General features: G+C 40.9%; 1 protein-coding gene across 3 annotated transcripts in view; it reads right to left on the bottom strand.

The window, feature by feature from the left end:
- LOC130296616 (zinc finger protein 436-like) overlaps window positions 1–12,060 on the bottom strand; it is a 91,160-nt gene that overhangs the window by 50,648 nt on the left and 28,452 nt on the right. Inside the window, exon 1 of one of the 3 annotated variants that reach the window (XM_056548361.1) lies at window positions 10,043–12,038. The exons of 1 other annotated variant lie outside the window; for it this stretch is intronic. The gene's annotated coding sequence lies outside the window, so the exon portion shown is untranslated. Of the gene's footprint in view, window positions 30–10,042; window positions 12,039–12,060 lie in introns of those variants that run through there. One more of the 3 variants, XM_056548351.1, reaches the window with a different exon arrangement.

Here is a 12,060-nt window from a genome sequence, read left to right on the forward strand (position 1 = left end):
TTATTTCCTTGACGTTACAGGACCTGCGATGATGTCACAGTCATGTGATCAGTCACATGGAGAAAGAGGAGGAGTCACATGATCAGGGGCTGCTGCTCTAGGCTCATCTGCTCAGTGTATGCAGGACTCTGCTGTGCTGGTTGTGATCGCTGCTGGATGAGCTGAAGTTATGTGTATGCAGCAGAGCTGTGTGTGTGTGATGTGCGTGGTGCAGAGCTGTGTATGTGTGTGTTATATATGTCTGCAGCAGAGCTGTGTGTAATGTGCATGTAGCTGAGCTGTATGTGTACACAGTAGAGCTGTATATGTGTAATGTGCATGTAGCTGAGCTGTATGTGTACACAGTAGAGCTGTATATGTGTAATGTACATGTAGCTGAGCTGTATGTGTACACAGTAGAGCTGTATATGTGTAATGTACATGTAGCTGAGCTGTATGTGTACACAGTAGAGCTGTATATGTGTAATGTACATGTAGCTGAGCTGTATGTGTACACAGTAGAGCTGTATATGTGTAATGTACATGTAGCTGAGCTGTATGTGTACACAGTAGAGCTGTATATGTGTAATGTGCATGTAGCTGAGCTGTATATGTGTAATGTGCATGTAGCTGAGCTGTATGTGTACACAGTAGAGCTGTATATGTGTAATGTACATGTAGCTGAGCTGTATGTGTACACAGTAGAGCTGTATATGTGTAATGTACATGTAGCTGAGCTGTATGTGTACACAGTAGAGCTGTATATGTGTAATGTGCATGTAGCTGAGCTGTATGTGTACACAGTAGAGCTGTAAATGTGTAATGTGCATGTAGCTGAGCTGTATGTGTACACAGTAGAGCTGTAAATGTGTAATGTACATGTAGCTGAGCTGTGTGTACACAGTAGAGCTGTATATGTGTAATGTGCATGTAGCTGAGCTGTATGTGTACACAGTAGAGCTGTATATGTGTAATGTACATGTAGCTGAGCTGTATATGTGTAATGTACACGTAGCTGAGCTGTATGTGTACACAGTAGAGCTGTATATGTGTAATGTACATGTAGCTGAGCTGTATGTGTACACAGTAGAGCTGTATATGTGTAATGTACATGTAGCTGAGCTGTATGTGTACACAGTAGAGCTGTATATGTGTAATGTACATGTAGCTGAGCTGTATGTGTACACAGTAGAGCTGTATATGTGTAATGTGCATGTAGCTGAGCTGTATATGTGTAATGTGCATGTAGCTGAGCTGTATGTGTACACAGTAGAGCTGTATATGTGTAATGTACATGTAGCTGAGCTGTATGTGTACACAGTAGAGCTGTATATGTGTAATGTACATGTAGCTGAGCTGTATGTGTACACAGTAGAGCTGTATATGTGTAATGTGCATGTAGCTGAGCTGTATGTGTACACAGTAGAGCTGTAAATGTGTAATGTGCATGTAGCTGAGCTGTATGTGTACACAGTAGAGCTGTAAATGTGTAATGTACATGTAGCTGAGCTGTGTGTACACAGTAGAGCTGTATATGTGTAATGTGCATGTAGCTGAGCTGTATGTGTACACAGTAGAGCTGTATATGTGTAATGTACATGTAGCTGAGCTGTATATGTGTAATGTACACGTAGCTGAGCTGTATGTGTACACAGTAGAGCTGTATATGTGTAATGTACATGTAGCTGAGCTGTGTGTACACAGTAGAGCTGTATATGTGTAATGTGCATGTAGCTGAGCTGTATGTGTACACAGTAGAGCTGTATATGTGTAATGTACATGTAGCTGAGCTGTATGTGTACACAGTAGAGCTGTATATGTGTAATGTACATGTAGCTGAGCTGTATGTGTACACAGTAGAGCTGTATGTGTGTAATGTGCATGTAGCTGAGCTGTATATGTACACAGTAGAGCTGTATATGTGTAATGTACATGTACCTGAACTGCATGTGTACACAGTAGAGCTGTATATGTGTAATGTACATGTACCTGAACTGCATGTGTACACAGTAGAGCTGTATATGTGTAATGTACATGTACCTGAACTGCATGTGTACACAGTAGAGCTGTATATGTGTAATGTGCATGTAGCTGAGCTGTATGTGTACACAGTAGAGCTGTATATGTGTAATGTGCATGTAGCTGAGCTGTATGTGTACACAGTAGAGCTGTATGTGTGTAATGTGCATGTAGCTGAGCTGTATGTGTACACAGTAGAGCTGTATATGTGTAATGTACATGTAGCTGAGCTGTATGTGTACACAGTAGAGCTGTATATGTGTAATGTGCATGTAGCTGAGCTGTATGTGTACACAGTAGAGCTGTATATGTGTAATGTACATGTAGCTGAGCTGTATGTGTACACAGTAGAGCTGTATATGTGTAATGTACATGTAGCTGAGCTGTATGTGTACACAGTAGAGCTGTATATGTGTAATGTGCATGTAGCTGAGCTGTATGTGTCGACAGTAGAGCTGTATATGTGTAATGTGCATGTAGCTGAGCTGTATGTGTACACAGTAGAGCTGTATATGTGTAATGTGCATGTAGCTGAGCTGTATGTGTACACAGTAGAGCTGTATATGTGTAATGTGCATGTAGCTGAGCTGTATGTGTACACAGTAGAGCTGTATATGTGTAATGTACATGTAGCTGAGCTGTATGTATACACAGTAGAGCTGTATATGTGTAATGTACATGTAGCTGAGCTGTATGTGTACACAGTAGAGCTGTATATGTGTAATGTGCATGTAGCTGAGCTGTATGTGTCGACAGTAGAGCTGTATATGTGTAATGTGCATGTAGCTGAGCTGTATGTGTACACAGTAGAGCTGTATATGTGTAATGTACATGTAGCTGAGCTGTATGTGTACACAGTAGAGCTGTATGTGTGTAATGTGCATGTAGCTGAGCTGTATATGTACACAGTAGAGCTGTATATGTGTAATGTACATGTACCTGAACTGCATGTGTACACAGTAGAGCTGTATATGTGTAATGTGCATGTAGCTGAGCTGTATGTGTACACAAGTAGAGCTGTATATGTGTAATGTGCATGTAGCTGAGCTGTATGTGTACACAGTAGAGCTGTATATGTGTACTGTGCATGTAGCTGAGCTGTATGTGTACACAGTAGAGCTGTATATGTGTAATGTGCATGTAGCTGAGCTGTATGTGTACACAGTAGAGCTGTATATGTGTAATGTGCATGTAGCTGAGCTGTATGTGTACACAGTAGAGCTGTATATGTGTAATGTGCATGTAGCTGAGCTGTATGTGTACACAGTAGTGCTGTATATGTGTAATGTGCATGTAGCTGAGCTGTATGTGTACACAGTAGAGCTGTATATGTGTAATGTGCATGTAGCTGAGCTGTCTGTGTACACAGTAGAGCTGTATATGTGTAATGTGCATGTAGCTGAGCTGTATGTGTACACAGTAGAGCTGTGTGTAATGTGCATGTAGCTGAGCTGTATGTGTACACAGTAGAGCTGTATGTGTACACAGTAGTGCTGTATATGTGTAATGTGCATGTAGCTGAGCTGTATGTGTACACAGTAGAGCTGTATGTGTAATGTGCATGTAGCTGAGCTGTATGTGTACACAGTAGAGCTGTATATGTGTAATGTACATGTAGCTGAGCTGTATGTGTACACAGTAGAGCTGTATATGTGTCATGTGCATGTAGCTGAGCTGTATGTGTACACAGTAGAGCTGTATATGTGTAATGTGCATGTAGCTGAGCTGTATGTGTACACAGTAGAGCTGTATGTGTAATGTGCATGTAGCTGAGCTGTATGTGTACACAGTAGAGCTGTATATGTGTAATGTGCATGTAGCTGAGCTGTATGTGTACACAGTAGAGCTGTGTGTAATGTGCATGTAGCTGAGCTGTATGTGTACACAGTAGAGCTGTATGTGTACACAGTAGAGCTGTATATGTGTAATGTGCATGTAGCTGAGCTGTATGTGTACACAGTAGAGCTGTATGTGTAATGTGCATGTAGCTGAGCTGTATGTGTACACAGTAGAGCTGTATATGTGTAATGTGCATGTAGCTGAGCTGTATGTGTACACAGTAGAGCTGTATATGTGTAATGTGCATGTAGCTGAGCTGTATGTGTACACAGTAGAGCTGTATATGTGTAATGTGCATGTAGCTGAGCTGTATGTGTACACAGTAGAGCTGTATATGTGTAATGTGCATGTAGCTGAGCTGTATGTGTACACAGTAGTGCTGTATATGTGTAATGTGCATGTAGCTGAGCTGTATGTGTACACAGTAGAGCTGTATATGTGTAATGTGCATGTAGCTGAGCTGTATGTGTACACAGTAGAGCTGTATATGTGTAATGTGCATGTAGCTGAGCTGTATGTGTACACAGTAGAGCTGTATATGTGTAATGTGCATGTAGCTGAGCTGTATGTGTACACAGTAGAGCTGTATGTGTACACAGTAGTGCTGTATATGTGTAATGTGCATGTAGCTGAGCTGTATGTGTACACAGTAGAGCTGTATATGTGTAATGTGCATGTAGCTGAGCTGTATGTGTACACAGTAGAGCTGTATATGTGTAATGTGCATGTAGCTGAGCTGTATGTGTACACAGTAGAGCTGTGTGTAATGTGCATGTAGCTGAGCTGTATGTGTACACAGTAGAGCTGTATATGTGTAATGTACATGTAGCTGAGCTGTAGGTGTACACAGTAGAGCTGTATATGTGTAATGTGCATGTAGCTGAGCTGTATGTGTACACAGTAGAGCTGTATGTGTAATGTACATGTAGCTGAGCTGTATGTGTACACAGTAGAGCTGTATATGTGTAATGTACATGTAGCTGAGCTGTATGTGTACACAGTAGAGCTGTATATGTGTAATGTGCATGTAGCTGAGCTGTATGTGTACACAGTAGAGCTGTATATGTGTAATGTGCATGTAGCTGAGCTGTATGTGTACACAGTAGAGCTGTATATGTGTAATGTGCATGTAGCTGAGCTGTATGTGTACACAGTAGAGCTGTATATGTGTAATGTGCATGTAGCTGAGCTGTATGTGTACACAGTAGAGCTGTATATGTGTAATGTGCATGTAGCTGAGCTGTATGTGTACACAGTAGAGCTGTATATGTGTAATGTGCATGTAGCTGAGCTGTATGTGTACACAGTAGAGCTGTATATGTGCAATGTGCATGTAGCTGAGCTGTATGTGTACACAGTGGAGCTGTATATGCGCAATGTGCATGTATCTGAGCTGTATGTGTACACAGTGGAGCTGTATATGCGTAATGTGCATGTATCTGAGCTGTATGTGTACACAGTAGAGCTGTATATGTGTAATGTGCATGTAGCTGAGCTGTATGTGTACACAGTAGAGCTGTATATGTGTAATGTACATGTAGCTGAGCTGTATGTGTACACAGTAGAGCTGTATATGTGTAATGTACATGTAGCTGAGCTGTATGTGTACACAGTAGAGCTGTATATGTGTAATGTACATGTAGCTGAGCTGTATGTGTACACAGTAGAGCTGTATATGTGTAATGTACATGTAGCTGAGCTGTATGTGTACACAGTAGAGCTGTATATGTGCATGTAGCTGAGCTGTATGTGTACACAGTAGAGCTGTATATGTGTAATGTACATGTAGCTGAGCTGTATGTGTACACAGTAGTGCTGTATATGTGTAATGTGCATGTAGCTGAGCTGTATGTGTACACAGTAGAGCTGTATATGTGTAATGTGCATGTAGCTGAGCTGTATGTGTACACAGTAGAGCTGTATATGTGTAATGTGCATGTAGCTGAGCTGTATGTGTACACAGTAGAGCTGTATATGTGTAATGTGCATGTAGCTGAGCTGTATGTGTACACAGTAGAGCTGTATGTGTACACAGTAGTGCTGTATATGTGTAATGTGCATGTAGCTGAGCTGTATGTGTACACAGTAGAGCTGTATATGTGTAATGTGCATGTAGCTGAGCTGTATGTGTACACAGTAGAGCTGTATATGTGTAATGTGCATGTAGCTGAGCTGTATGTGTACACAGTAGAGCTGTGTGTAATGTGCATGTAGCTGAGCTGTATGTGTACACAGTAGAGCTGTATATGTGTAATGTACATGTAGCTGAGCTGTAGGTGTACACAGTAGAGCTGTATATGTGTAATGTGCATGTAGCTGAGCTGTATGTGTACACAGTAGAGCTGTATGTGTAATGTACATGTAGCTGAGCTGTATGTGTACACAGTAGAGCTGTATATGTGTAATGTACATGTAGCTGAGCTGTATGTGTACACAGTAGAGCTGTATATGTGTAATGTGCATGTAGCTGAGCTGTATGTGTACACAGTAGAGCTGTATATGTGTAATGTGCATGTAGCTGAGCTGTATGTGTACACAGTAGAGCTGTATATGTGTAATGTGCATGTAGCTGAGCTGTATGTGTACACAGTAGAGCTGTATATGTGTAATGTGCATGTAGCTGAGCTGTATGTGTACACAGTAGAGCTGTATATGTGTAATGTGCATGTAGCTGAGCTGTATGTGTACACAGTAGAGCTGTATATGTGTAATGTGCATGTAGCTGAGCTGTATGTGTACACAGTAGAGCTGTATATGTGCAATGTGCATGTAGCTGAGCTGTATGTGTACACAGTGGAGCTGTATATGCGCAATGTGCATGTATCTGAGCTGTATGTGTACACAGTGGAGCTGTATATGCGTAATGTGCATGTATCTGAGCTGTATGTGTACACAGTAGAGCTGTATATGTGTAATGTGCATGTAGCTGAGCTGTATGTGTACACAGTAGAGCTGTATATGTGTAATGTACATGTAGCTGAGCTGTATGTGTACACAGTAGAGCTGTATATGTGTAATGTACATGTAGCTGAGCTGTATGTGTACACAGTAGAGCTGTATATGTGTAATGTACATGTAGCTGAGCTGTATGTGTACACAGTAGAGCTGTATATGTGTAATGTACATGTAGCTGAGCTGTATGTGTACACAGTAGAGCTGTATATGTGCATGTAGCTGAGCTGTATGTGTACACAGTAGAGCTGTATATGTGTAATGTACATGTAGCTGAGCTGTATGTGTACACAGTAGAGCTGTATATGTGTAATGTGCATGTAGCTGAGCTGTATGTGTACACAGCAGAGCTGTATATGTGTAATGTACATGTAGCTGAGCTGTATGTGTACACAGTAGAGCTGTATATGTGTAATGTACATGTAGCTGAGCTGTATGTGTACACAGCAGAGCTGTATATGTGTAATGTGCATGTAGCTGAGCTGTATGTGTACACAGTAGAGCTGTATATGTGTAATGTACATGTAGCTGAGCTGTATGTGTACACAGTAGAGCTGTATATGTGTAATGTACATGTAGCTGAGCTGTATGTGTACACAGAGTTGGATATGTTGCTTAGCTGTATGTGTATATGCCTGCAGTATGTAATGTGCTTTTTTGATCACTTTTTATTATATTCTGGTATATAAAGTCACCAGATTAACCCTCCATTACTAATCACAGCAACAAAATCATAATGGGGGATCTGTGAGACTCATCAGTTAACCTACGGCGTGATCACCGGGGTCCAAAGAGCCAAGATGGCATCTGGAGGTCTCCTAACCTTTTTCCTCACCTATGTATAACACTGAAATAGATTAGCAATCGAGTGATTGCTATAAATAGTTAAATGGGGGACATAAAAAATATAACATTTGTAAAAAAAAAAAATAGTTTAATATGAATAAGCCTCTCCCCCAATTAAAATTAAAATACTCCCTTTTCCCATAAAAAAAAAAGTGTATAAAAAATAATAAGAAAAAAATAGATTTGGTATCGCCACGTGCAGAAATGTCCAATCTATTAAAATATAATGTTAATGATTCCGTACGGTAAACAGCGTAAACATAAAAAAATAAAAAATAAATCCAAAATTGCTGATTTTTGATCATATCCCAGAAAAAATTGAACATAAAGTGATCGAAAATTCACATATATGCAGAAGTGGTTCAGAAAATAACCTACAGATCACAGCACAAAAAATGATCCTCATGCAGCCGCGTATACAGAAATATTAAGAGTTATTGAGGTCAGAAAAGGACAATTCTATGAAAGTAGTACCATAATAGTAAAGCAGGTAACCATGGGTATCATTTTTATTGTCTTGATCAACAGAATAAAGAAAACATGTCAGTTTAACCATAAAATGTACTGTGTAAAAAAACAAAATTTCGTTTTTTGTTAGTTTTTTTTTCAATTTCCCCCCATACATTTTATGGTAAAATGAGCAATGTCATTAAAAAGTACAATTTGTCTCGCAAAAAACAAGGCCTCACATGGGTCTGCAGATGGGAATTAGAGATGAGCGAACTTACAGTAAATTCGATTCGTCACGAACTTCTCGGCTCGGCAGTTGATGTCTTATCCTGCATAAATTAGTTCAGCTTTCTGGTGCTCCCGTGGGCCGGAAAAGGTGGGTACAGTCCTAGGAGACTCTTTCCTAGGAATGTATCCACCTTTTCCAGCCCACCGGAGCACCGGAAAGCTGAACTAATTTATACAGGATAAGTCATCAACTGCCGAGCCGAGAAGTTCGTGATGAATCGAATTTACTGTAAGTTCGCTCATCTCTAATGGGAATATAAAGTTATGGCTCTTAGAAGGAAAAAAATAAAATGCTAAAATGTGTTTTGTCTATTTTTATTCACGTTTTTTTTTTTTTTATTGATTTAGTGTGGGTTAAAGGGGTACTCCGCCCCTAGACATCTTATCCCCTATCCAAACGATCTGACTGGCAATGTGGAGGCTTGTGACATCACAGCCATGCCCCCTCAATGCAAGTCTATGGGAGGGGGCGTGACGTCAAGAGCCTCCGGAGCTGCACCCGATGCTCTAAATGAACGCAGCAAGGAGATCGCGGGGGTCACGCTAGGGGACCTTTGGATAGGGGATAAGATGTCTAGGGGTGGAATACCCCTTTAAGGTAAAGTTAAAAGTAGTACACCACTCAGGATACCCTTTCAAAAAACATGCTACACATGGTTTACGCCATAAAAGAATAAACAAATATGGCCTGTACGTTATTTTAGGAAGTAGGAGGCGGCATACGCCATCATTGCTTCTGACACCCAAACAGCCAGTGAGGGAGATGAAGACACCACCTTCCTCCTCTCTTCTTCCTCCTCCTCATCCAGTGATGATGAGCCAAGGTATTACTGGATTAAGGGTACAGGAGGGCAAAGCAATGCTACAGAATGTATGTCCGTGTTTGTGACGACATTTTCAAAAACATTTCAAAATCAGAATTTTTCAGTTTAAGTGGATTTGAGGAGCCTGTGTTTGAAACCCCCCCCCCCATAAAAGCCCCCTCAAAGCATTCAAAATGACATTCAGAATGTATTTAGCCCTTTACGTGTTTCACAGGAATAGCAGCAAAGTGGAGGAGAATTTTTGTTCGCAGATATTCCTGGTTTATCCAATTTTTCCCATAACAAAGCAGATAGTAACACTGCTAAAAATGCAACACAATAATTGCCTCAATTCTTCATTTTTATTTAAAGGGGTAGTCCAGTGGTGAAAAACGTATCCCCTATCCTAAGTATAGGGGATAAGTTTGAGATCGCGGGGGGTCCGACCGCTGGGACCCCCCCCCCCCCCCGCGATCTCCTGTACGGGGCCCCGGCTCGCTGGCCAGATAGTACGTGTTGAATACATGGCTATGGCTAGCCGGAGATTGCCGAAGGCAGCGCTCCGGCTCTGCCATAGAGCTTCTTGCGGTGGTCAACACGCCCCCTACCCGCGGGCTGTCGGGCCCCGTACAGGAGATCCCGGGGGGCCCCAGCGGTCTGACCCCCGCAATCTGAAACTTATAGGGGATAAGTTTTTAACCACTGGAAATCTCCTTTAAATTTATTTTTCCATTTTACAAAAGGTACAAATACACGATTACATCAAAACTACAATCTGCCCAGTCTTTTAACCCTCCCCCCCCCTACCCATCCCGCCAGCCGTTTCCCCAAATCATTCATTTAACCTTTATTTCTCTTTCTTTTACCTTTACACAATATTGATAAAAGAAAGGACGCAGAATGCCCTGTCAGGTGGGAAATGCAGATCTAATTCATATGATTTGGGGATGCGTTCAGATCCAAAAAGAACTATATGGAAAGATAAAGCAACAGCTAAAAGTAAAGCTAGATTATAATGTTAGAACCACCATTTTGGGAATAGGGTTGAAAAAAAATAAAAAAAACAATCAATTCTTAAACTGTTAGGAATAACCAAAATACTTATCCTTAAAAGGGGTTTGCCCCTAGGGCACCAAGTATTAAAGAATGGAGTAACGAGGTGGAACAAATCAAGAGTTGTGAAATAATATGCAACAAAGGAACGAAAAATGGAAGGAAAATGTGTCTAGGATGCAATTCTTCTGTTTTTAGAAATATCCCATATGTGGCCCTAGTGCACTACTTGAGTCAATCATGGGCCTCAGACATGAAGGAACACCTAGTGGATGAACTGTAACAAGGGGTGCAGCGAGTATTTTCACCCCACAGATGTTTCACACAATTTGCTAACAGTGGACCATGAAAATGAAAAATTAAATTTTTCACTAAAATGCTGGCATAACCCCGAACTTTTCATTTTCACCATACACCATTTTGGAAATGACACCCCTTAAGGCACATAATAAGGGGTATAGTGAGCATTTACACCTCACAAGTGTTAGGAAAAGCAGGTCAAAAATGAAAAATTAGATTTTTTTACACTACAACTTGTGTAATGTTTCCATTTTCACAAGGGGTTAAATGAAAAAAAGGCCCACATAATTTGTAACCCAATATCTCCCAAATTCAGAAAAACCCCATATGTATTCATAAGCAGCTATTTGGACACAGAGCAGGGCTCAGAAGGGAAAGACCCCGATTTTGCAGGAAACATTCTCTGATACCAAATACATTTGCAGTGCCCCCCTAATACTGTGGAAACCATCCAAAAGTGACCCCATAATGTCCGTTTGATTAGTTTTTTTGTTTTGTTTAGGTGTGTATTCACACACTAGGTTGTTTTTCGGAGCAGTTTGCTATTCTCCCTGGATAGGGAAAAGTTAATGCTGTGAACCAATTAGAACTCGGGTGGGTCTATTTAAACCAGACTTCTCCTGCATTCTTTGCTGGTTATTTTGTGCAATACTCTATGTCTGCTTGAGCATTTACCTTGTATTTATCATGTTATTTTATCTGAGTTTTAGCCATGGTTAAATGGTCTTGTTTATTGAAGATTTTAGTCTTTGTTACATTTGTTGGTTTTAGGATTAGTATGTCCGTCCTGTCTGTGTTCACACTGTGTTAGTCTAGTGTTACCTGTGCTCTGTATGTCATTATTCCCGTTTGGCATCTTGGAGTCTAATCAGACTCGTCCATTTTTAGTCTTGCTTGTTACCTGTGCTTTGTATGTTATAATTCCTGTTTGGTATCCTGGAGTCTATTTAGACTCATACGGTTCTAGTCCTGTGTTTCGTGTTTTTATATTTCTGTTTTCCTACTAGGTCAGCATCCTGATCACATTGCCCCGCCAGGTAGTACTTTAATTTGACTTTATTATTATACCATCTATTCCTTTTGTGGAGTGTCCCGTTTGTTTGTTCTGTGTCCCAGTGTGAACAGTGTCCTATGTTACCTGATCAGTTTAGTGTTTTAGCTCTCAGTTCTTCCGTCCATCCCCTGCATTTCTTAGATTCTGCTGTATACCTGTTCCATACCTAGTCGTCTTCATTTTATCATGTCTGCCATTAATTTGGATTCCAGTTTGTGAACAGTTTGTTTATACACTATATTCTGCCCTGTTAGTATTTGTATCCTGTCTGGTACATCTGGTAGTTTTACGTTTCTGCCCTGTGACTGACTATGCTTATTATTTGTTTTTACGCCACTGCACTGTAGCGCAGGGAGGAACCGCTCCAAGTTGTCGTTTCACTGCATAGGGTTTATGGGCAAGTAGTCAGGGAGAGAGTCACTAGGGACAGCTTAGGGCTCACTCTCCCTGTCCCCCCAGTCTGTCAAGACAGACCCC

Source organism: Hyla sarda, chromosome 1, assembly GCF_029499605.1.
Source record: "Hyla sarda isolate aHylSar1 chromosome 1, aHylSar1.hap1, whole genome shotgun sequence".
NCBI classification, from domain to species: Eukaryota; Metazoa; Chordata; class Amphibia; order Anura; family Hylidae; genus Hyla; species Hyla sarda.